Raw genomic sequence first — 26,753 nt, 5'->3', positions numbered from 1 at the left:
ATTCATTGTGTTTAAGGTCAGCGGAAAGATAGCAACACGGGCTGTGGAAAGATGTTCTTTAAAAGAAGAAGTTCACTGTTAGTTTCTTTTTTTATTAGTAATAGTGCTATGGCTTTAGAGGACAAGATACTAACTACTGAGTCACATTCAGCTGCAGTAATGCACAATGCATCATACTTAATTTTACACATACCAACAGCAGTAGAACCACCTACTCAATGAAATATGATTCAGCACAACAAGTTCTTGCAAAACTATCGACTATTTAAGAATAACTAGAACTTGGTGGTTTACACTCTGCACCTATACAGGTTGTGAGAAAGGCATAAATACCTTCATACATCTAGCACAGCACACGTAAACTTGGTACCAGATTCTGTCTCCAGATGCACTTTCACATCATTTTGATCGAGAGGCAAACAGGCAGGACTGAAAGTTCTAAGTTTCTACCATGAGAAATATGTATTTTGCTCCTAGTGAAAGCTGACATCCATTTGTAGCCACCTCCTTTCTTTGTAAGAGAAGAGAATTTATTTTGAAGGGAAGAATGACAAATTAATTCCGCATACTACACCTTGGTACAGTACAGCACACATACTTCCTTTTACCCTATAATACTGCTGAGTTATGACTGACCCAAAAATTAAAGTTAGCACAGGATTCCCTCTCCCCAAGCCTAGAATGAATATACATAACATTAGCTTCCAGCTTTTACCCCCCCACAAATTTGGATATAAACAATACCCTGATATACCTGGGAAAGTACCAGAATAAGAATTTATCAGGATCATAATTCTAGAAAGGTTAACAGCTAATCGATGCTCCCAACTTATTTTATCTGAGACAATCAAACATAGGAAGTAGCAGGCACCGAAAGCAAAAATAAGGACAAGCAAAATTTCTACTGTATATTCCCAAAGAGGGGAGGAAAGAGGATCACAAAGAGAGTCCTAACATAAACAAAATTCTGTATTGTGAGCAGAGACAAAGGAGATAATGAGACTCACTTTGGGGAAGACAGAATGCAAAAACTTACACCAATAATTATCACCTAGACATTAATCCAGTCTTAAGATTAATCCAATCTTATCTGGTAAGAGAAAAATACTTCTCCTTATGTCATCTGTCAGTACATGATACTTAAATGTTTGCAAGAAATTTAGACGTGGCATTGCTGCCCTTCAATAGTATTCTCAGATCACTGAAGGCAAGGAAAAGATAGAAATGCTCAACTGATAGTACTAGCTGGAAAGACTTTTGAACAACTCTGACAGATCTGTAATAAATTACTATTATCTGGCTGCATATTCCCACCTACTGTCTCATGTAATGTGGAAAGAATGAAAAAGAAGAATACAGGCAGAAAGGAGCAGCATATAAAACCAGCTTCCTCAAGTCTCCAGAGAGGAAAAATAAAATGCCTTAAGAGTTGTTTTGCATGAGCAGTAGCCATGCTAAATGCACCATTACATCACCGTGATAGACACTGTAAAGCTTATATAGCTTCAAAATATCAAAAGACTAAACGTAACACCTTAGACAAGAAGTCCCTGAACACATCTACAAAGCACACATTTCCTTTACTTTGTCAGGGAGAAACAAGGATCAGTTACTCTCCAGAGCACAGTCAGGAGCAAAAGGAAATAGGGCTAGAGACGGATCTGGAAACAAGGCTACAGCATAGGTGCAAAGTCCATGCAAGAGACAGAGCCAAAGACAGGACTGGTGACAAACTATGGACGTGCACACAGAGTCCTGCCAGAAGGTGACCAACCTACCTCCATATGTCCAAAGTCCATTGAAGAGGTAGGGCTAGAGGAAGGGCTGGAGACACACATACATATAATATAGCTCCGGCAGATGTAAAAGTCCAGGACTGAGCTTAAATAGGTTTTCTGGGCCTTGGGCAGAATGTTGGTAGGGGTCCCAAGTAAGACTGGTCAGGGCTCTTAAGACCTAGTGGTGGACTCAGGGCCCTGACACACTTGTCACAGCTCAGCTAGTATATTTGTTCCTCTAGATTTTGTTTCTCCACACCCTAAAGACACATACAGACAATATGGTTTAACTTGAACACAGGTGTTTTGAATATACATAAGTGATTTAAGATACCTCTGATTGCAATCTTACTTTATTTTTTAACTTTAGTCTCCAGATATGAGGCCCCCCATACTTAGCCCTGCTGCCAAATCACAGCAGTCCAGAGTTGACATCATTATGCTACTTGCCACTCCTTCTTCCTTTTAATCCTTTCTCTCGTCATAGAAAGGCAAAAAAAGTCAGCTTCATGTCAGCACAACTGCTTCCGCAGGAGGATGCAGCCAATGCCTGTCTCAGTGCTCCATACTGAAGCAGAAAAGCCTCTTCTTTTCTTCCAGGCCATACTCTCAGCCAGCAGTACTTTCTAGACTGAAGGCCATTCTGCACCTCCAAGCTACTAAAAACTCAGCACAAAACACATGGACATGCTTCTACAAGGTATAGGCTAAAACAAGGCACAGTCAACTGCAGCTAGCCAAATTAATAATCATCATTTTAGCCTACAGGGAGAGCATGCCATGATACAGTTTTTCTTGGACTTAGACAGTAAGTTTTCTTACCACAAACCACCAGGCAGCTCTCCTACTCCCTTTTAAGCTAAGCCTTGTCCTCTACTGGCAAACCAAAAGGGGAAAACCCTAACACTTGCCTCTGATATCATTGACTGAGGCCAATGAGCCTTCTAATGAGCTTGTTAACCCTTTCCTCACCTATGTAGGGTTTGTTTAGTAGAAGAGGCGAAGTGCCTAGAGTACCTAGAAACAGTCAAGACTTTAGATCTTAACCTGTGAGCTTACCTATCCTCTATTAACTTAATGAAGGGTCTGATGATTGCAAGGCTTTTCGAGGAAAACAGTCTTAAGCTAGGTGTTGTATAGATATGTAACAAGGGATCTTTGTCAGTGCATTGCAGTTTTAGAGAAAAACATAAATAGCAAGCTGGACTATAAGCAAATTAAAACTTAACCAAACAAATGCTGTGCAACAGTCTCACTAACAAAATCAAAGTGAAAGATCAAAGCAATATTTCTTAGCTCCTACATGAGTGGGAAAAAGGAAGGCTGTTATAATTTTGTATACTGAAAACCTGCCTATCCCACAACTTATACATAAATGGACTCACAGACATGCAAACTTAATGCACTTATTTTTTTAGATTCCCAAACAGTGTCAGTCTCTGGCACCTACTGGAGCACTGTGCTTCAGATACTGCAATATTGCAAAAGAAAAACAGAAGAGGGAGAAAAAAGTGGATGGGTTTAATGTACTGCAAATATTGTCAATCTGAAGATTCTGAAAATCATAAGGCTGTTTTAAAAACAAAAGACTGCTTACTTTCTATTTTGGTAACTCTGCCTTTCAGATGCACTTAGACAACACATTTGATTTTTCTTCCAGTTGCACACAGGTCGGGGGAAGCACAGACTTGTGGTAACAGCGGCTGAAGTTCTCATGCCACTTGTCAGGTCTGGGAGCCGGGGCACTGTGAAAAACTCCAAATCCTGAGACATTCACACTCATATCACAGCTGTAGCAGAAAAAACCTGCCAGGGCCCAGAGAGCACTAACAACCCTGACAGGCCCCACCTGACCACAGCCATGGCAGGGCTGTATTTAATCCCAGATGGGCGTATTAAGCCCTTTTTTATGTGGGGGACTGTCTCCAGTGTTGTTAGGGTTGTGTTGGGCTGTATGCTGCTTTGTTCGTGTAGATTTTACCCTGCAAACTCACCTAGATGGACCTTGGACCTGTTTTATCACTATGAGCTTCCTCAATGCTCAGCTGCCCTCCCTGGGCTGGCCCTTCTGCCTTGCACAGGTACGGTGGGACAGGCCCTGCCAGGTGAGGCCTCTGCCCTGTTATCCTGCTCAGCTCTTGCTCAGCAAGCTCAAACCACCTGGAGCCCTGAGCTGGGCACACTGGGGCCTTGGCCCTACCGTTCCCCCAGAGCAACTGGCCTGGCCCAGGACTCTGGCTTCCCCACAGCACCCACCCCCTGCCTGGCCCCAGGTTCCTGAGAGCCCCCTGGCCTCCCCGTGGCTGGCTGGATCCCCTGCTCAGTACCCACTGTCCCTGTCCTGGCTCTGTGCCCTGAGGTAGCCCCTAACACCCCACAGCCATTAAACAGCTCTAGAGCCCAGGCCTCGGTGGGGTTTGGTGCCCACCTTGTTGGAGGAGGCCCTGAGGGCACCAACAGGCCTTAACAGCCCTGACCAGCCACCCTGGGCCTCCCAGACCTCATTCCAGCCTGGGGCCCTCAGTCCTTGCCCCAGCAATGCTGTAGGGTGCTGGTCTCCAGCTCTGCCACAGGCCTGCTGGGCTCAGCCTGGGCCCTGTGGCCATTCTGGGCTGTATCTGATCCTGCTGCCACCCTTGCCTGGCCTGGCAAGGCCCCTGGCCCCCAGGGAGCCCCTGGCCCTTACTATGCCCTGACAGGAATGCTGAAAGCTGCACCTCAGAAAAATCCCCACCTCAATATTCACAGCCCTCCTCTCATATATTCACAGTGGAAGGGTGCATCTACTGCCTCAGGCTGAAGTGGCTTAGCAGCCTCCATCCTCTTCCCTTGCTGCATCTACTGCACTGTGTGCAAGCACAATGTCATCTCCCCTTTCTGACGGGTAAGGGACATTTTGTGGGCTGCTCGTCATTGCCAGCTCTGGGTTAAAAGGCTGTGCCCTTTCCTGGGGCCTTCTGGCAGCAGGGAGCACCAACACTTTCTCAGTGGGAGATAATTGGAATCTCCATGCTCCTAAATCACTATGTCCTAAACATGTGCTTTCCAGAAGAGAGCATAAATCAGGCTGGAATCAGCAGAGGTATAAAAGATGGTGTGGAATGATTTTCTAGGTATAGCCTAACTGAAGAAAGGAGAGAAGAAAAGTAATTTTAGGTTTGGTTGGTTTTGGTTTTTTTTCAATCAAAGCCCAAAGGGAGAGAAAGATAAGAAAAATGAACAACGTTTTGTGTTTTCTTCCCACCAGCTCAAGAAAATTCACTTTGCATCAATCTATAACTGTTCTCTTGGACTTGAATCTTTTTTTTTCTTTTAGTTATTTAATCTTTTGAATGCAAAAAGAATCAACTTAAAGCATTGCTTTTGAGTCAATATATATTCATTTTCAAACCAGAAGATACAGAAAATGTAATTTAGAAAACAAAGTAAATTGGAGTGAAAACATCACATGACAGCATTTTGATCTTTTCAAAGGTTTTTCCCTAGCAACTTTGGCAAAACCTACCTGTTAAATTCAAGGTGCATTGGCAAAGAGCTTCAGCATCCCCTGAAAATCCTTTTCTTCCTTTTTTTACTATGGGTCCCCTCATTCAACCTACTTCAAAGAGCAAATCCTTATTCCAGCTCAGCCACTGCAAATGGAAATTGTAAACCCTCTCAAAGCATTTTCCTCCTAAATCACTAATTAGAAGGGAAGGCAGTAAAAAACCTATTGAACTTATGACTAGCAAAGATAGCAAGAAAAAAGTTTTCTTGTTATCTGAAAAAAGCATTTATCTGAACAACTATGAAAATGTCATTTGTACTGGAAGCCTCTCCACACTGCAACTGTGTCAACATAATTATTACTGCATTTTTTTCCCTTGCTAGTTGAGGGACCCTTTATGGTGTTGCCAAGTGTCCTTGCCCTATCCAGATATAAACCCTGCACTGTTTTTCTTGCAGAAGGATTTCCTGTAACTCTTCCCTCTGTCCTTCATAGGTTTTAAGTACGGACTGTGTGGCAGAATGGGTGTGACGGGTTATTACTAAACCACTAAATAAGCAGTCAAACTTCTGGACATGTGGCATGAACGGCATTCTAAAGTTCATCATTTAACTTGTTTTTTTTTTTATAAACTGAATTCATATAAGTTCCCAGCTCTCGTGATTTATCACACATTGAATATTTGAGTTTTACCTTACAGCCCCAATACAACTGTTGGAGTATGGTATCTGAACATGAACATCTTTTTTTCTTCCCTGATTTTAGGCATCATAGCTGTAGAGAAAATCTTGAACATGCGAATCCTAAAATTTCAGAAGCTAAAAGAAAAAAAAAAAATCTAGTGACTTAAGGCAGTCTTGTGATTAATTTTTTTTTTAATGCTTGGGCAAAGCAACACTGACTCACTGTAGCCATGCCTAGCATCTCCAAACACCCTTGACAAGGCTATTGCCTGGCCAAGATCTGTGCTTAAAAGTTCCAGATGTTTACAAGGTATTTGCGTGAGGGAAGTATGTGGCAATAATTGTGTTTCTTCTAACTGAAAAATGGTTGAAGGGATTTTCCTACACATTCCTCAAAATAATGAGCAAAACCAACTGTGGGCAGGAACTAAACAAGACCAGTTCACAACAAAAATAATATTTAGGACTGAAATCTTTCTGCACCTTCAGTTGTGGAGGTAGCTTCCTTGTGTACTCTAGAGGTAGCCTAAGGAAATGGGCTGGTATTCATCACGTTTTCATCACAAAGCTGCCTCTGTGGACCATCTATGAAATTCACTGTTCTGTAATTGTAGACTAGCAGCACTTTGCAGAATTTTCATTTGTGCTCTACTCAGAACACTAAGACCAAGGGTAAAACATCTAAAAAGAAAATTATTTGTAGATTTTTTCTTGCAGATTTGGGGCACCCCACTTTTATGCTATTTGCATACCACTTTCAGCCAGGTCTTGGCAAGGCTTTTATACAAACTGAACTGTCTGACTCCTGTGACTTAACAACTGACCCTAGATCATCTCTGGCATTGGATTCTACAGAATACCATTTTGAATCAGTTGTTGGACTTTAAAAGATTAAGCCTACAAATACTTCTAGATCCTGTCTCATCTGACTCCACCTGATCTGTCCCTGTTCTTAAAACCCATCTGTCTGTCTACATAGTTGTCTTGGTACTCATTGGGGAAGATCAGGAAGAGAAGCTGTAAAATGAGTTGTCCCATTGAATTTTAGGAGATCCAAATGCCTCTCTTTCATTCTTTTTCAGCTCAGGATAAGGTTTTAGCTCATTCCCCTTATGAAGTCACATATAGTATACAGGAAGGTAGAGAAACTAAAATAAGCACAATCACTCTAATAATTAAAAAATTGTTGCATCTCCACAATATTTTTAATTCCCCAAAATATGTTCATGGATATTTTTGCAAAATTTGGTGAGATATTTTTGGAATTTGTTCTAGGTTTGCTCATTTGTGCCTTTGCATGTTCATTTGGTTTAAACTAGCTGTGCATCTTGCACAAGCTGTGCATCTTGCCTCAGCCCCAAATAGGTTCTCTACAAATGCTTAAGCCCTGACCTGCAGGTATGTGGCACACAAGATAGGATTAACCTCAGTTTGTTGTCTAAAAGTTAGGTATTTAGTCCAAGTGGAATGTCTGGCTTGTGTTACAGTCAATGAAGAAACAAGCACTTTGAAAGAGTGATCTATTATATCGAACTCACACAACTACTTTGGGTAGGCAGTGTCGATCTCCTTATTGGGTAGAGAGGGCGTTCAGATAACCATGAAGTGAATCAAAAAGCAGATTTCTGCCATAGCTTATCCAGCACTAAGAAATAATTGGCGGAGGGAGGCACAATGGTTTAATTTGCACTTTCCAAATGTACAGATAAAGATAAACCCCTCTTTAAGGATCACTGACACCACAGGGATCCATGGTTCACCCTGTGAAGACTGTTGGATGTGCATCTTTAGTGTACATCTGGGTTTAAGAATCCCTGTGTGCAAATAAAGCAGCTTGGCTCGACAGACTAGCAGGCAGAAAGCCCACAGCATGTTTATAGCAACAGTTTTTTGGCTTGTATTTATCTGAAGGGTCCCACTTTTCATTTAATTACATTCTGTATAAATCATAAGTAAAGTTATATTTAAAACTGGAGAGTTGTCCTAATGTAGAACACTTTCAAGGGTGCTGCAGTTTGTAGAGAAAGACCATCAACCAGCCAGGGCAGACTGAGAAAAACAAAAACCTGAGCAATAACCTAGACCTATGTCCAGATAAAACTCATGCCAGGTCCTGTTGGTTGCACAAAAGGCCCAGAACCAAATACTTTGGAGTTCCCCAAGGAAACGTCAATGCTGATTGAGTCTGTAATTTCTGGAGGTGCATTTCTTGCCTGTAAGATGTGCTGTCTGAGGAGCTCTAGCAGCTTTTTCATAGCTGAAGTGATTTCAGGGCCAGTGTGAGCTACAGACACTCTTACCTAAGGCTATCTTATCTCTGCATGTGATTTCTCTGTCAGAAATGTGCATGCATGCACAGATGGCCTGCATATGTGCTATAAATTTTATATTTCAGGGACCCATTCAAATGACTGTGCCTGTGTTAAAGATCTGATATACAGCAGACCGCTGAGGGAAATAAAGAGAATCCTCAAATTCTTGTATTTTGGAAGATGAAAGGCAAAATACAGGAGTAGTATGGGAGAAAGTCCACCAGGGTGCCTTCACAAGGCTTGTTCTCCTTAGAGCTTCCACCTCAGCATTCACATCACAGGCTCCATTTGACTCCATGACTTAAAACAACTTGAGAGATGAATCCAAGTGGCTCTTTCTTCCCTAAAAGGTGTTTCTGAAGGGCATCTTTCCTCTTGTCTCTTCCAAAATCCCTTTCCCAACTACCTCAAGCTGTGAGGATGACTTGAGTAAATCCTTATCCCTAGGGCTTTCCCTGGCTTCCTGCTCCCAGGTACACAGCACTTTATTATCCATACATGAAAAGCATAACTTGAGCTTAACCAAAACACATAAGCTGGATCCAGATTCAAATTCCAGGCTCCCCTTGCCATGAGCACCCCTGGGAGTGGGCAGACTCCCTGCGTGAGGGACCCGCATACATCAGGGGCTGCATGGGGAGCTGCTGGAGGAGGATGGGTGGGCAGGATGACAGGCAGCCTTTTTGTCCAAAGCTAGCAGCGGAGAACACTGTGGAGCTCCTTCTTCAATGCATTGTCCATGTACAGAGGTGCTATGCCTTGCTGTTGCTGTGCCACAGAGTGGGTGGGGAATTCCTGCAGGGGTTCCCCTGGGGCTGCTGGGGTGCAGGCTGTGCCTTGCTTGGGTGCTGCCTCAGGGCTGGGCTGGTCTTGGTTTAGCTTCCTTGGGATTGAACTGCTGTTTTCTCTGGGAGGAGAAAAGAGCAGAGTGGCCTCCCCTAGATGGGGTGCAGGAGGAGTTTTCGTACATATCTTACTGTATGATTGTGCTTGGAACGATTCACTGTGCGAAGACATGTTTTTCCTTCACGTGAGTTTCAACAACCCACAGTATAATGGAGCTCCCTCTGTATGTATGATGCACAGCTAAAAGTCATAAATGGTAATGATGATACTGTAGAAGAAAGGAGGAGGTGAAAGCTGTCACTTTCTAGTGGGAATTACTGCTACTTTCATTTTCATGTAAATGGCATCTCATTTGGAACTGATGAATCCCCTCATATTTCCATCAAATATTTTATAGTAGCCAGTCCTCTCTATTACTGTGATTGTTCAGCATCTGATTATTGACAATGGAATTTTTCTAATGTATATGTTATAAATATGCATAGAAATAACACACAATTGGCTTCCTTTTCTGCTGCCTGGTACCCATTTACTTTTTCCTATGCAAAAGAAAGTGCAAATGGATGTGAAACATTACCATATCAGTGTATAAGTCTCTGTAAGATCTAATGAGATAATCCACATGCAAATGAATCTAATTTTTCCTTGCACAATACAACTGTATGTTGACTGTCTCTAATATAAAATGTAAATCCCTGGTATACGGGGAAGTTAGGGAAGGTGCTATACAAAACTACTGCCTGCCAAGCTCAGGCACAAGGACTAGCAAGTCATGACTCTTTCCCTGACCTATCTTTCAGCTAGCTCATAAAAAAATGAAATGCAACATGTCACTTTGAAAAGCTAAAGGCGGAAAAAAAAGAAAGCCTGTTGCTGAACTAGGCTGGCCTTTTTGTTCAGCAGCTTAAGCAAACAGAGGCACAGGGAGAAAAAGCATAGCACTTTGATTGACCTAGCCCTGGCTTGAGGTTATGAACAGGAGCCCAGTAAAACTGGCATTAAGCTTGCTTAGGAGAAAAGCTTGGAAAGGACTTCTATGGTCAGGGTGCAGGCACAGAGAAGGAAGAAAAAAAAAAAGGTGAATCAACTAGCTAGTTTGAACGCAAGTTTCACTCTGACTCAGAAAAAGAACTGAAAACAGTTCTTGCAGTTCTAGTCAATATATCAACGTTTTGGAAACAGTGAATGGAAACTTAGAAATAAGGAGCAGTGCACGGGGAGCTCAGACAACTCACGCTGATGGAGATGGATGTGTTTAGGCTGCTTGGTTAGTTAAGGTGAATGACTAGATCACCAGAGCCTGCATAACTGTTTACATTAATCTTCCTCTGTAAATAACATTCCTCCAGGAGTGTGTATGCACACATACACTCCACTTAACAGTCATAGTCATGTTAAAAAATGGTTATGTTAAAAAAACAAACAAAATCAGATCTAAGCCTCTGAATGATGCTTCTGTGAATGACTTTAGCAGAAGGAAAACAGAACTTGATGTGAAAAGTATGTTTTTCTATCCCCTCTTCCTTCTCTTTTGTGGTGCAAGCTCAGTATGATTGATGCGATGCTTAAATGTACAGGGCTTGCTCTCCAACATGCCTGTGGAGCAGGATGGTAGCCATGTGGTAATGTCATCCAATTTGACCAATTTTTCTCATGTAAATGGATAAGTCTCTGCTGTGAAATGATGCCTACAGTTTCCTCACCCATAAACAAAGTTTCATTTTCCACTGCCTAATCTTCCTCTTCCTTCTTGGAGGAAGAATGGTTTATTTTCAGAAGAGGAACAAATAGGAAGTAATGAGAGGAAACCCATTCTGTGGTCAAAGTGGAGTCCCTTAGCATTTTGTTTCTTCTCTGAAATCTGTGGATATTGGCTTTAGATATATATAGTGGGTTTTGACCTTGTAGCTTTTCTGGATTGCCTGAATCTTATAAAAGTGAGAAAAAACAGATGATCACATCACTTCCCTTATGTTTGTTCCATGTTCCTTTCTATTTGGCTCTTGTCTCTTTGTCACTCACTCTCATCGAACTTGCTTATAAATCCCGATGCTATGTTGTGCATCTCTTCTTGCTTCCCCTCCCCCATTATAGCAAAGAAAGTCTGTGATGCCTTCTTTCATCACCTACTTTTTTAAAGGAAAGATAAATCAGGAAAGACTAATTGCATTGTTAAGCCAGCAAAAGTGGAGAGGAGGGGAAGTGATAATGGGACAGACTTGCTTCCAAAAGTAACAGATTGACTTAGCCAGGCCTCATCCACTGTTGACTTCAAAGAATTTAAACTCTGAGATGGACTCTGGTTAAAGAAGCTTTGACTCAATGCTAAGAATAAGCAAACATATTCAGATAAGATAAGCACCCTGAGCTTTTACTTCATAATCCTGAGTTTTTGAAGTTGTACTAGAACAAGAAGTACTGTGAGCAAACATCCTCCTGATATTACAGTTTTGTTCCAAGGTTTTATTTGTCCCATTGCTCCCTGTCTTCAGAACTCCTGTATCCTGGGCTTCTTGCTTCCTGGTGGGCAGGACTTCTTGAATGGCAACGCACTTGAGGGAAGATGAAGAGCAGTTCAAGGAACCCTGGAGGAGAAAAACAAGAATGATCAAAGGTTTAAAAACAACCATGCCCTTTGGTGTATGACTGAAAGAATGGGGTTTATTAAATGAGGAGAGGAGAACTGAAAGAGACATAATGTTCTTCAAATACATAAAACTTAGCTGCAAAAGATTAAACTGTTCTCCATGTGCAGTATAAATAAGAATAGTAGTGAAAGGCTTAAATCACAGGAAAGGAAATTTTAGGGAATATGTTATAAAAGATGTTCTAAGGAGACTGAGGCACTGAATTGCCTAGGGGTGTGTGGAATTGCTGTCATTGGAGAGTTTTAAGAACAGAAGAGTCCAACATTTCTTGGAAATGGGGTTAATTAATGCCAGTACCAAATCTGTAGGGGAGAAAATCTGATCCTTTCAAATCAGTGGGATATTATGAAGAACATCCTTATGTGGGTTTCCTTTCCAGCATCCCCCTCTTAAACAGAAGACTTTACTATAACAAAAACATTTTTAACAGCAAAAAGCCCTTTAAAATATTGACATATCATATCCCATTTTTTGCAAAGACAGTGTTTTGTGTTTTCTTCAGCTTTTGGTGAAAATTGAATTGCTTTTTTTTTTTTCCTGAAAATCTATTTCAGGATGGTCTTGTATCCCAAGGGGAAGCACGTGAGTATTTTCTTTCCAGTTCTCTTCATGCTTAGAACAGCATTAGAATCTAAACAAGTCTTGTGTGTTTTTTCATGCTGGTGAATAAAAACCAGTGTTTTACTGAAGAGACACAAACTAGAGCTTCATCCTATCACATGCTGGTCATCTTCATGCAGCAAATCCAACTTCAGGCCTTAAGGGGACTTTGCTTATACATGCAGCTCCAATGGCTGAGGTTTTGATCTTGCAGGGTGAGCTACTGACAAAGTTTCACCAAAATACCAGTTGGCTTGGGATAGTCTGAAGCCCTCCAGGACCAAGAGAAAATGAAAGAGAACTCCTTTTCCTTCTTTCATGCATAACTGGCTATTGGCTTGACAGTAGTGTTGGCTAAAAACACAAGTGACAGGCTTAGGAAGAACAGACTTTGGGAATGCTGTTGACTGGGCTACAGCAGATTCAGCCCCATCTATGTCTGATCCACCTGAAATGCATGGAAGAGGAAGTGGCCTGCCCTGAGCTGCAGAAGTGCTCAGGCTGTAAATCTCTGAGGCTGGTGGGGTTTAGACTGAGCTGTTTGACAGGCAAGCTCTGAGAATGGGCTCAGGCCCAAACTACATATGTAGTGTGGGGAGAGCTGTTAAGTGTTCTGGGTCATAAAAAAGGATTCTGGGTCACAAAGGATTATGGCTGGTTGATGGATTTTATGCAAAACACTGTTTTGTATCTTTTCATTGCTTTTCGGTCCTTCTGAGCTGAGGCTTACTGATGTATTTGAAACAGTCATCTGGCAGCTCTCTGCTTGCTGTAGTGAAGTTACTGATTTGTTCACATTCGCAAAATCAGAGACTTACTGAGTTGTTCTCATGTGTAATCTCTTTAAAGCAAAGAAGAAAATTTTGTAAAGTACACCTCATCATGAACAAGGCTAGAGAGAACAAGCTCAGTTGTGCAGCACTGAGAATATGTGAGCCCAAATAGGCATCTTCCTTTAATGTCCAGTCTGAGGACAATGTTTCTGAATCCTTGCCCTTAAGACTGTTTTGGGTACGCCCCACTTTTATATTGGAACAAGTGAGCATGTTGTTTATGCTTGCCCTAGGCAACAGTTCAGCAAAGGAGAAACTTTCACCCATCAATAGTAAGGTTGATGAGCAACTGGCAGGATGCTATTATACCTCTGCTTCCTGCCAGCTCCCATATATCTTGCAAAGCCTAGATGCAGTTTATTTTAGTTGTTGCATGTCATTATGGTAGAAAGTCTGGCTACTTAGCCACAATGTAAATAAACTATATTTGCCTGACCAGTGTTTGTGTCATGAAGTATTAACTAGAAGGCCCTGCTAGGAGCTGAAATCTGGTGCTCTTCATTAACTCTTTGATGAGAGCAGAGTTCTAGCGGAGGAAACCAGATCAAATATTTAGAATTTACCCAACTAGGAGAAAACAAATTCTCTGCCTGATCCTGGTAAGACACTCTAGAAAAGCAAGGTTTGTTTATGCATGGTCTTGATGAAGCAATTAGCTTCCACTAGAGTCCTTTGGGGGAATGCTGGAGCCCAAAGGGGTATATGGATCCAAATTTTACAAATCATCCCAGTTTCGGGGATGGGCAGGAGCAAGGTGGTGAAAATAAAGATTTCTGACCTTTGCAGAAAGAGGCAATTGAAATCTACATGTGGAAACAGTGTAATATCTGAAACTCAGCCCGCCCTTTCAGTGAAACATTTCCAAAGTGTTGCTGAAGTTTGTTTTATGGAAGGTTTCAAACAAAGCTGCACTGGCTCGATGATAGGCCTTTAGATATTGCAGTCCAAATATGAAAGAAGGGCTGGTGCATTTCCTGTAAAAATTATTTTGCTTTTTATTCAGCTGGTGAATATGAAATTGCTTCAGTCTGGGGAGTTAGGAAGAATGCAGTGCAGCCCTGTGTTAAAGCGAACATAGACATTGACTGACTGATACGATGCTGTTGCAGGAACTAGGAAAAAGGGCTGGAAAGGTCTTTCAAGGTCGTGTCCAGTCTCTGGCTCTCTCAGGCATCCATATAACAATGGCATTCATAAATGCATCAATATGGATTTTCAAATCAAGACTGAGTCCAGCTACTCCTGTGAGGAGGCTGCTTCAAAACCTTATATCTATGATGGTTAAAATCCTTCTTATTTCCAACCTTAGCATATTACTGCCCAGCTTAAGGCCATTTATTAATAAAAGCTTTGAGCAAGGCTGCTGAACTTTATTTCATCAAGATTAAGTTCTTCTGCCAACAGCCTTTTTTTACATAGCTCTTTCCCTTCCTAACATTTATACTCATGAATGCCACTCCAAATATTATGCCACCATGTTATATTGCCAAATGACATGCTATGCTAGAGAATTGGATTAATACGAAAACAAACCCCTCCCCCTTGCCTTTTCATCTGAAACAGGTTTTTAACCCTCTCCTAAGATTTCCTAAAATTTAAGTTCCTTCTTCCTCATTTACTTTATCCATGTTTTCCTCATCCATTTGTGGTCTGTTCCAGTCCATCCTTTCTGGAACATGAAGCATCCCTATCACATTCTTTTAGCTCTTGCTTTGCCAGAGCTAAACTCCCCCCCTGGTTCTGAGTCACTTGTTTGCACCCTTTTCTGGATTCATCTCCAGGAGTCCCCTGGGATGGGTAAATGCCTTTCCACTGTAAAATGGTCTCCTGCTCAGTAAAGATTTTTTTGGATTGGAAATATTGCTAGAAGGGACAAACTTTTTCAAGGCATCTTTTACAAAATCTAGCATATTTTTCTAAGCTGTGTGTTTCATTAACTGGAATATTCCTTTGGCACCAAAGGTAGGATTTTGTGATGCTCTCTGCCAGCATCTTGGCTCTTGGGAAATTCTAGATTTTCACTGCATGGATTTACTTCTAGAGCCCTTTCCCTCTGTTAAATCAAGTTGGAGTAGTTTATTTTTTTCTAGGCCTGAGGGATAATTGCTCTATCACTTCTAGTTTCAAATGTTATTTGTAATTCTCAGAATATCCTATGGATATCCTGTAGCTTCTCTGGATAAAGTGTTTTCTTTTTGATGATTTTTTTTTTTTAGAAACATATACGCTTTCTCAGTTTTTCTCCAAAGTATTCCTTCCAATATTTGAATATCCATGCTAAAGTGGGCAACATGCTTCTGATATGGGCCTTTATTAATGAAGGCCCATTATTAACAAGGAGAAATTCCAAACACCAGAACACTTCTATATGGCAGAAGATTCCTTTGTTTTTGCCTGCACTTTGCATTTTCAGAGAAAGAAATTGAGAAGAATCTATACTCATGGAGTGAGTATATACTATCTATACTCATGGAGTGGCAGTGAGAGCAGGGAGGCTTATTCTCTATTTTATTGCATCACCTTGTAGGAGAAGCTTCTCTATACCACCACATCTGTCACCTCCATGTGAGCCTGCATGCAGGGAAGCTCTGCTCTGCTCCGGAAAGGGATAGATGTCCATGGAAGGAACAGGGGAGAACGATCTGTTTCCATCTGCCCCTTCACCCCACTGCCATGATATAGAGGAGATATGGATAGGGAGCAGGCCACAGAGGGGCAGCAGGACCTGGTGGTAGGACTAGTGTCAGACATACTTATGATGCTGTAGTATTACCAGCACCTAATTGTTTGGTACAGCATACAGCCAGAATCCTGGTAGTGCTGAGGCACCCTTGTATCACTGTTCCTGTATAGTCTGTGCACCATATCCCAGGGTCACAGAACTCAGGGTTCAAAATACCCATTAAGGCTCAGGAGCAATCATGCTTGGGAGCCCTTCAACTGCTGGCTAAATGGTGCTCTCTCATTGCTTAGTCTCTGCTGTAAGATTCAAGGACATACTGTCTCGCTTGTTCTGATCCTGGCCTGGGTTGGTTTGTGCAAATATTAACGTTGGCTTTTCCCTTTCTCAGCCTGCCTCCTCATATGCTAAGAGACCACATGTATGAATAATGTGACAAGCATTTCTTTTGGTGGGGTTGGAAAATGCAACTTTCCTAGAGTTAGATCCAGAATTGGCAAGTCACTGCTGCCACTCAGTTTTTGGACTTAGCAGAAGGAGCAGCAACCCCTTTTCATTAGCAGGCATCTGGGGCAGACAAAAGGCCTGCTGAAGTCAATGGGCACCAGAGAATTGCATTTGAGAGTATTTACTTCAAAGTCACAAGGCACTCATGCTGCTGAGCAAGAGGTTCCCTCTGTGCAAAGGGTGACCGCTCTGCTGCTCTTGAGCTGTGTGTGGTTCGGGCAGCCCCACAGTGGCTCCTCTGAGATGGCTAAATGACATGGTTAACTGTGGGAGGAAGCACGTAAGCACGAGTCCCCTGCTAAGTTGGGAGTCTAAAATTTGTTTGTGGATATTATCCTGACAAGAAGGGACTACCTTGGCCATACCAGTTGAAAACTTTGCTGGTAAAATGGAAACACGGTTGATTAATAAGAAAAAAGGTCAAAAAGCATATGAGTATTGTATTCAGGATTATGGAACAAATCTTGACATATCAACCTAAATCTAATTGCAGCCCCCTTTTTACAGGCTGGTTAGAGCTTATTGAAAATAAAATTAAAGCAGCTTTGATTTTGGCCCAAACATAAAGCTGAAATACTGAAATAGCATGAAAAGACATTTTTCTTATAGCAATTTCTGACCACATGAAAATAAGGAAATACTACAAATCTTTCAAGAAAGCCTGACTTTATGAGATTTCCAGCATCATTTCCAGATTAAACAGATTTGGCTCAATGTTCAAGCTTCGTTAGGCTCATCTGAACCAAACACATTTTCTGAGATTTATGTCAGTCTGGGCTTTACTCCTTATATAAGTATTATAGCAGATTTTTGAAAGCTCTATTTACAGGTATATTTAGGGGAACTGTGCAAATCATTCAGCCTGAATCTCAAAAGCCTGGATTCTGCTTTCAGCAGCAAACCTGGGATCACTGACCAGATCAGTAAGGGTCTAACAAATTCTGGACAAAGTTCCATGGAAATGGGGTCCAAGTTGGATTTTAATTTTGACTTTACTCAGTTTAGAGAAGAGAGAATATTGAGGAATGGGAACACTGCTGTATGATTTCTTGCTGTCCTACAGGCTTGTTTGATTTTTATACTGGCTGTGTCACTTCTAAAAGCTATTGAGGTATCCAGTTGCTGTTGATTTTAATCAGAGGTAAGGAAAACCTGGTGAGGATTAGCTCATTACTTTCTGAGCCGATGTCAATAATGATTTCATGATAATGCCTGAGTTGAAGCTCAGTTTTGCAGAGTGTAGCTGCTGAGCCTGCTGGGACTATCCTACAAGAGTGTCTGCAGTCAGCATTATTGCTTCTCTGCACAGAGACACAGGTACCTTATTTCAGATTCCAGCTGTTCAAAAAGGTTGTGACGTTGTCTAGCACGTAGGAATAAGGTTAAGGGAACTCAAGCCTGAGTAAGATATTGCCTCTCTGCTTCAGATCTGCGTGCAGCAGGGATGGTATATCGCTTTGGTACGCTACAGCAGTGTTAAAGATTGTGAAGTGTTTTCTTACCACTAGGATTAGTAGGACTGTTTAAGGATTTTTGCATTGTTCTGAAGAAAAAGCTATTGAACTAAGGCCAGCTGTTACAGGGAGATTTTTTCATTTATTTGAATATCAGCAATATGCAGGGTCAGAATCATGATGTTTTATCTAGGAAATCAAGATACTACTTCTTTTAATGTCTGTTGCGCTTTTACGCATCTAAGCTCTCTCCAGATCCATTTGAATGTAAATGCACTGAAGTCGCACTATGTAAAGGCTGCCTTTAGCTCCCTGAATGCAATGTTCAGCAGCCATTTTGTTCTTAGAGCAACTTTCTGGACTGTGACAAAGGAGATGAAAACACTAGGTTTTCTTATGACTACTTCACTTTCTTTGCTTTCTTTCATGCTACTCTTTACAAGAGTTAGATGAAGCTGGACAGTACATGTTTTGTTCATTTTGTAGGGAAAAAGATAAAATAACTGGAAGTCTCTAACAATTTAAAACTGCAAATCCTTGCAAAAATGAAACTGTCCTAATTCAGGAAAAAAAGTCTTTCCCCATAGTGCCCATCTTTCTGAAAGCAATAATGTTTACCAGATTAGTATTTTTGGCTTTTGTTTAACATTAAAAACAAAATAAAGTTTATAAAGGAGATTTGGCAAAGATGATACCCATAACAAAATCTAATCACTTTAGATTTTTTTTTAGTATAATGAGATCCATGCTTCTTTCAAAAACGTATTTGGACTCCCAATGGGGAAGATGTTTACAGCTCTGGACTTTCAAATTTTTAACTTGATTATTTGCAGGCAACATAGTCGGCCTACTTATATAACAGAACAACAATTGTGTAATCACCACTGTTAAGTGAAAAGTCACATGATTTGAGTTTTGTTTAAACTCAGCTGGTTCTTGTTTCTTAATGGGTTGCCATTCTCTTGTACGCACCCTCAAAGAGAGTGAATTTGATAATTTGAAACAGCATTTCATCTTTGTCTTTTCATGCTTTATAACTTTGTTATGGCTTTCAAAACCCCCCAAACTGCCAGGGAAATAGCTTCCAGTATTAGTTATCTAGACTAATTACACACTTCTGCGTGGAACTGGTCTGGCATTAATGGTTCAACAAGAGTTTTCTTAGTGAGTGTGTTTTGCCCTTATGCATGAACAGCTTCCCACAGATCAGTTTGTAGACTTCAGCTTTTAGTGGACCACAGAGACTTAGAGTGCTTTCAAGAACATGGTGGATGTAACTCAGAGGACTGGAAGGATGGAGGATCAGAGGCAGCAGTCACAAGCAAACATATGTATGTGTGTGTGTATGAAAGAAAATACATTTCCTGGAGAAAAAAAATAATCTAAATTATGTTTCTTAGGAATTGGGAATACAATAGTTCCCACACCAGGATCAGAGGATTTGAACTGAGCACATGGTTAAGCCTTCAGACCCTGCAGAATTTTAATGCCCATCTTTTGTGCCATACCAGTTCCTATATTCTATAAGCTGTTCTTTCAAACTGCAGGTCTTCTAGAAATAAAATAACAGGAAAAAAAAAAAAAAATTGTCCTGGATAAGAAATGGTATACTAGATTTCCTGTAGTGTTTCACTGATGACTGTTCGTAGTTGTAGTAAAAGCCATTGCTTGGGAGATAAATTGAGAGTGGCAGTAAACACAAAAAGGTAAATGGAGTACATGATGTCTGGCTCATTTGTTGGAAAGGAGAAAACATGAGAGGTTTTGGTGTTTGGAATTAATGAGTATTTCCGTTATCTACCCTCTGTCTCCTTTTTTCTTTCTTTCCTAGATCTAAGATTCTCTTCCTTTCCTGTTTCTTCAACATTCTCTTTTTTTACTACTTCCACTGTACTGCCCGTGGTGTGGAAGAGCTCCCTTGCCCCACACCCCAACTCCCCTGTTCAAGTGCCAGCAAGTCCTCTCGTTTTTTCTGCTCAGTCTTGTACTTTTAGCGGCCTTTCTGGCAGATCAGTTAGAACATATTTAAGATTTGTTTGCTCTTCAGGATATGCTAAACTATATGAGGAGAGCAAAATAAGTATGGAAAACTGTCTTAATATGACTGTGGCAGTGCAGTAGTTGCCCTCGGATGTCTGTTGATAGTAAATGAGAGAACAGCTGATCTACTAGTACAGGCTTTCTCTCCTGTAAGGTATGATTCCCCATTTGAAGAGTTTACAACTCCTGAGCTTGGCTCTTTTCCTAGAGACAGGTTTAGCCTGGGAAGGCTAAGTGACATAGCATCTCAGCATGGTAGAAGTACTACATCCCACAAACAGATCCTTCCCTTTGCGGCAAGACTAGAACTGCAAATATTTTCCATAGTTACTCTGCCGTTCTCTGTGTGGCTGTTACATTTTGTTAAGTGATGATGATACCTACGTGCATGAGCAAGATGTCTATTCTTTAACCTCTGCTATAAGCTGGTTTTGATTTCCTTAATATAAAGCAAGCAGAGGACAACGGATCATATTGTGCCTGATTACATTTTCTGAACAAATGGCTTAATGTCCCCTGTGCCCTATCTTAGCCAGGGTTACTTCACTATAACCACAAGAGAAAGTTGAATCAGCCAGCAGATTGAGCCACAGCTAGTGTCTGAATCCAGGTGCTGATGGGAAAGGCGTTTTTCCCCTCTTCCCAAGTCTTTTCCTGTAGCATAGTGTCCACTGGGATGGTTGTGGAGGCAGTATTACATTGCAAGGACGTGTGTCTCATTCTCTGACAGTCTTCCATGACTTCATAATTTATACCATTATAAAGTGAAAATCATATGTTGCAGTTACTCCTCCTGGAGTGGGCAAGGCAACACAGCTGCTGCCCTGGGAGGCAGGACATCATCTCTGATTTCAGAAGCCATTTTGAAAAGAAAGAGAGGATTACTGAGTATTGTTTATATGGAAAGAAGCAAAGTCACTATCAAAATGAGGAAAAGCAATCTATAAGTGCAAAAATGCTAAACACAAATTGTTATTTGGGGGGTGTGTGTGCTTGAGAGACTTTATCCCTCTGTTCTTTGTTTCTAATGTCTGAGGAATGGTATTTAATGGAATGGGGCAGACAGGGTCAAGCTGAGACATGGATTTAATTCCTTACCTCTATAAACAAAACCACATTTCTTGCTGAACCTTGCATGATGAGAGGGAAGAGATGGGGACAGGAATTTAAGCATTACACTCTGTTTACAAAAAAAGGGACGGAAAATGTTCACAAAGGTGATACTAGTTGCAGGCACTTCTGCCTTTGCCCAGCCACTAATGTAACTAATGTATATTTGCACTATTACACTTTGCTCATAGCATATGCGCACCACAAAGAAACAATGCAGAGGGGATTATCCATGGATCGAACTGCTTCCCCTTGGGTGTAGCCAAACTGCCAGTCACAAGGCAGATGCTGTAAAATACAGTAGCACATGGAAAAGTGGGACGTGATGGGGAACTGCTCTGGAGGCACAGGATGAGAGAAGTGGTGGAAAGAGCAGCGTGTGGTTCAAGGCAGTGGTGACAAGGGGTGGCATTTGGACATTTACAAAGCTGGAACTCAGAAGATATTTCAGATTTGGCATAGCAATTGCTCTTGGTAAACAAATTGATGCTCCTGGAAATAAAATGGCAAATAATCAGTAACCTCAGACTCAAGAGAAGCCCAAAATTTGGTGTTTGAATGTTTGTGGACCTGTTGGATCCTCTTGTACCATCAGCCTTGACTTTTGTGGTCACTCATAGTGTTAGCAGCCCAGGGGGACTGAAGATGCTGCAGTGCATTCGTGCACCTGGGGTTGTATTATTTACCAGCATCCTGCTCTACAGACTTTTGTTGTATGACAACTTATATTCTGTCATGCATTTTCATGCGTAGATCTGTGCCAAAAATTCCAGTACACCATACACAGATACTGGGGAGCAGATGCAAGAAAACTGTTTTTATTATAGGACAGGACCAGCGCCTTAAATTATACTTGGTGACTGAGAAATAAGGTGTTCAGATTTGATCAGTGCAGATATGTGCCCTATATCTTAACCACACTCTTGACAGCTATTTTTATCATACTTGGGGGCATGGAAAATAGCTGTATTTTTAATGTTGAATAGCCTGTACTGATAGTCATTCGGCACCCAGGTAATTTTCTTCTTTTTAACCCTTGACTAACCTCTGAATACAGACTCATTTTACATCACACTTTAGGAAGTTAGAAGGGCTCCCTGAGAACTGTGGAGTTTGAGCCACCTCAGGATTTCTTCAGTGCAGGGAGCTTTCCATTATGGAGTTTGCTTGGCTGCTCAGTTCTCTCCAGATATATTCCAGCTGCTTCCCACTTCTCAGCTGATGCAGGCTCTTGATGTTTTCATAGTTTGGTAAAAGAAGCCAGCAAATCCTTATCCCTTTTGCCTCCCCTTTCCTCACATACACACGACTGACAGGAAAATAAGCACTAATATGTCATCTTTAAAATAAGAGGGGGACATGGTTTCCCTATGAAGTAGTGGAAACACTGACATCATGTTTGGAACAGCTTTTTTCCCCTTTCCCCTTCTAATTGCACTGAGTTTTTAAAGCCAGGGAATAAAATCTTCCCCTCTGGAGTGGGAGAAGGTTCCCCATAGGCTGCTATTTGTCTGGGCTTGGTATGACTCATGCTGCTCCTTTTGCAGCTCATTGACAAATTACTAGAACCAGGAGCTGGGAACTTAGGCGGCAAAGGGAGAAAGCAAGGAGTGCAAGTCAATTGGTAAAAGAAAATGAGGAGGAAACATTATTTATGGAAAGTTCAGTGACTGGTTCCTTATTTCTCTATTATATTCTTTTTCTTTCCACTTTAAGGGAAATGGCTCCTATAGCAAGAATGACTCACTCATCAGATGTTGCCAGTGATGTGGGTTTGCCAGTAACTTATTATGTTAACCTTTTATCACAGCATGGTGCAAGTGCACGGTTCCAGATAAGACCACGGATGTGAAGGCAAAGGAGGGAAACAGTGGGGGGTGGAAAAACCATCATTTATGGTCAAGTATCAGTCCTGTGTGTCTGCAATGAGAAGCAGCTCTTTGATGGCTGTTTGAGCTGACCTGAAATAGCATTGAGAGGTTTGTCCTCTGTAGCACTGTGTCCACACAACAACATGTGCTGACTTTCATAGGAGTTTGGAGTTCTGTATCTTGACAAAGCAGAGGAAACTCCACCAGGCACAGTGACAAGCCAGGTACAAAATGATGTCAGCGCTCTTTGCTAAATGTTTTCTTGCTGCAACACAGTTTGGTTGCGGTGGCACCTGCTTCCCAGCTCTGCAGAGCTCCTCAGATCCCCAGAAGGTCCCTAACTCTTCACGGGGGAGAATTTAGCCTTGTGCTAACAGAGGCAAGGGAAGGAGAGAAACAAAGGAGACTGCAAGCGATGTAAGGAAGTGATCTTTCTAGTTTCCCTTCTTTCCCCTCTCTCTCTCTCTGCCTCTGCTTGATACAAAATGACAGTGAAACACAGGAAAGAACAGATAAATGGATCAAGGTATGATGTCTGATCATTCAGTCTATGAGGGAAGCCCAAAAGTTGCAAAAGGAGTCTGAGCTCAGCAAAGGAAGAAAATAGGACACTGTTCTCTTCAGGAGAAGACTTTAAATCCTTCCAATTTTGCTTTGTGTCTGTGTTTCCTGTTCTGAAATACTTTCTCTTGCAAGTAATACTTGAATTTTCACTGTTCTGAAATACTTGCAGACAGCATGTTTTAGACTCAGCACTAACAAGACTAAGCCTAAGAAGGTTAGTGCTAGAGATTTGATGTTTCACTATTCCAGTCAAATCAATCCAAATAAAACCTTCCAGCAGTGGCTAGAAACTGTTCTGCAAGAAGAGCTGGCTGCTGACTGATGGTTCAGTAACACACCTGAAATGGTCTAAGTACCATGAATATACTATCGGTACATCTGTATTGCTAAATAAAGGAGGTCCAGGAAATGAGGGAGAGCAATCAAGCAAGGACTCTTGGTTGTCCCTGCTGCTTTGTTAAATCTCTTTTGGACTCTGTTTTGGACCACTTCAACAAGCTCTAAGATAAGTCTGCTTTACAGAGGGCTGGCTGTAAGCAGTGTGGGTATGAGCCAGTAAGCAAAATCTGATGTTAGAACTGGGTATTAGTTCCTGGTCGTCCCTATTCAGCAGTATAAATACAGTCTCTGGAGTAACATAAAATCCATTGGCATATTGGTTGACGCAGGCTTTTTTAGTTTTCTTGATGTTATCCCCACTTCCTAGTTGCCTACACTGGAAGGTGCAGCACAAGACAAGACTGAGTCCCTTTTAATCCAAGTTGGCAGTTCTTATTGTGACTCACATCATCTAGTATCTTAGGACCATCAGAATAACTCCACCTGATAAAAGTTTGGACACATTTTCAAGGTAGAGTTGGACAGCTCTGCATTTAAACAGAGGCATCCCAAGAGCAGTAGTAATCTGCTCTCCAAAGAAACTAGAGTTACTCAGGAACCTTTGTGCTTATTTTAATAACTACCTCGGACATCTAGGAGTATATCAACTCCAAGTTTGAAGTTCAGAGTTTGCCACCTCTCAGATGTGCCATTGCTACAGGATATGGGAGGAGTTCTCTAAAGTGGATCAGGAAAATGATCAGACTTTAAATAAAAGCTATTAAAAATGCTCTTAACCCAAATAATTTCATTTATTTGCTTTAGAGCACACGTGACTGCCATAACCTAACTGTTAGTGCAACAACTGGGAGGAGGAGGAATATGCACAGCTGGGGGGTCTAAGAGGGTCATAACCTCTTAAAACATTGTTAGTGCTGTAGAAGATGAATGTATGCACCTTGAACATCTGTGCAAAGAAGGTACAAAATGTTTCTTTTGGTGCTTTAGCCTTACTAAGTGACTTACACCATAATCAGAAGGGAGTAGAGCATGTAAGGGCAGTGCCACAATTGCATTTAAATATCCTACAGAAAAACACCCTTGATAAACTTTTCTCAGCATGCTCTAGTCCCGTTAGTGTTACTTTATAGCTTAGATATTACATGTCAGAATCAGGCACAGAACCAATCCCTTTGTTTTAGACAAAGCAACTAGGAGACATGTAAGCAGTACACAGTTTTAATCCCTGTATCCAATATATCAAAAGTTTGGGGTTGTTTTTCTTTGAGTTGATGAAATGGAAATTCAAATGTTACTTTGACAGTGCCATAAGAAAGTCTAAAGTGAGGGACTGTAAACAGAGTTTGAGCTGACATTTCAGCTTGGAAGTTAGGGGAAAGAATGAAGTGAAGCAGCCAGCATGAACGCTCACTTGAATCTTGAGGGAAAACTTAACATTTAAGAGACTCTTTTTTTTCTACTGATATTGTAATTTGTAAAGCCACATCTGAAGGCCATTTGTTTTTGTACTCAATATATCAATTCAAGATACTCTTATTTAACACAAAAATCTTTGCCATCCTCTTTTCTTACCCCATTTCTCCATTCCCTTCTTGTCTTTGAATTCTCTGCAGTAATTCCTGAATACAGGTTGGAAATGAAGCTATTTACCAGCCTAGAAAGATGAAAATATTTGGTAACAAAGCTCAACACGCCAAACTTGGTGTCTGCGGTTGGGAGCATTCCTCATTGCTGTTTTGTGTACTAGCCTGGAGTTTTTAATTAAATATGATATAGTGGTCACTCACAGCAGCGTCGTTGTGCTAGGCAGTATTGTATATCCAGAAGCAGCATGGGCACTTGCTCTGCATTTTAGGGCAGCATCCTGAACAACCTCTGCAGAAGATGTTTTTTATAAGAACCTGCAAAGCAAAGCACTCTGAGGTGAAGGAGACACAGGATGCGTGTCTGAGAAAATTCACTAGGACTGGAAAGTGGGAGAGTTGCCCACAGATCTTTTCCTTTGCATTCCCTTTCGCTGTAGTATTATAAACAATCATTAATATTTTTAGGCTTGTGGTAGTTCTGGGAGATATTATCCTCATTTTGTGCATAAGGTCTTGGATGATCCATCTGTCTAGAGAGGTACTGTTTTATGCTGGGAAACATTTGATCAAGCCAGGCTAGCAAAGAAGTGCCTTTGGGAAGTTAGTAAAGCTGGCAGCCAAACAAAAGGCAATGTTTCATCATGTGTCTTTAGAAAATCACCCTGCTTTTCTGGTCTTTGTGCTCTTCCAGCTTTGTGTTCCAGAGCACTGCATGTGAGCCCTGCCTAGTGCTCGCTCCAGGTTGCTTCAGATTGCTATGACAAACTCACTGTGTGCTCTTGCTTGTTTACTACATTCTTATTCAGTTCTTTTCTTTTCTTCTTTTAATTCCTGTTATAATAAGCCCATTTTCAATGGAAAGTGACATTTTTATGGCCAAAGCTTTATAAGCCTCTTCTGCTCCTGCAGTCATGAAGCCAGTGTCATTTCGGTTGTTTGACATGGCAGCTGGGGGATTCGACTGCAGCATGAACCGACAAATGTAATTAACCTACCTGTAATCCACTTAGGTAGTAGTATCCAATCCAAAAAACTGTAACAGCGACAGCCATAACATCCTACCTGTTACCCCAGATATATATTCAACAACTGAAATCTATTTCACTGTGAGTTTTATTTACAGTATGACTCTGTGCTGTTTTCACACTTGGTAGACATACCCCTCAGAACAGCTTATGCTTCTTCAGCCTCTGAAGATGATGTTTATTATGCTCTAGGTGGCAACATCTTCGACAAGGCCCAAAGGATCTGTTACTTGCTTAAACAATGACTAAAATATTGTGCTCATTAGCTCTTTTCGAACATGTCTTCTCTACTGGGAATAAGCTTGTCTGTCAAAGCTTTAAAGGAATTGGATGATTTTTTTTAATTTTTATTTTCATTTATTTTTATTTTTTAGGATACTCAGATCATGC

This window comes from Ciconia boyciana, chromosome 18, assembly GCF_034638445.1.
Source record: "Ciconia boyciana chromosome 18, ASM3463844v1, whole genome shotgun sequence".
In the NCBI taxonomy this organism is placed as follows: Eukaryota; Metazoa; Chordata; class Aves; order Ciconiiformes; family Ciconiidae; genus Ciconia; species Ciconia boyciana.
The sequence above is the reverse complement of the archived record's forward strand: the minus strand, read 5'-3'. Positions refer to the sequence as shown.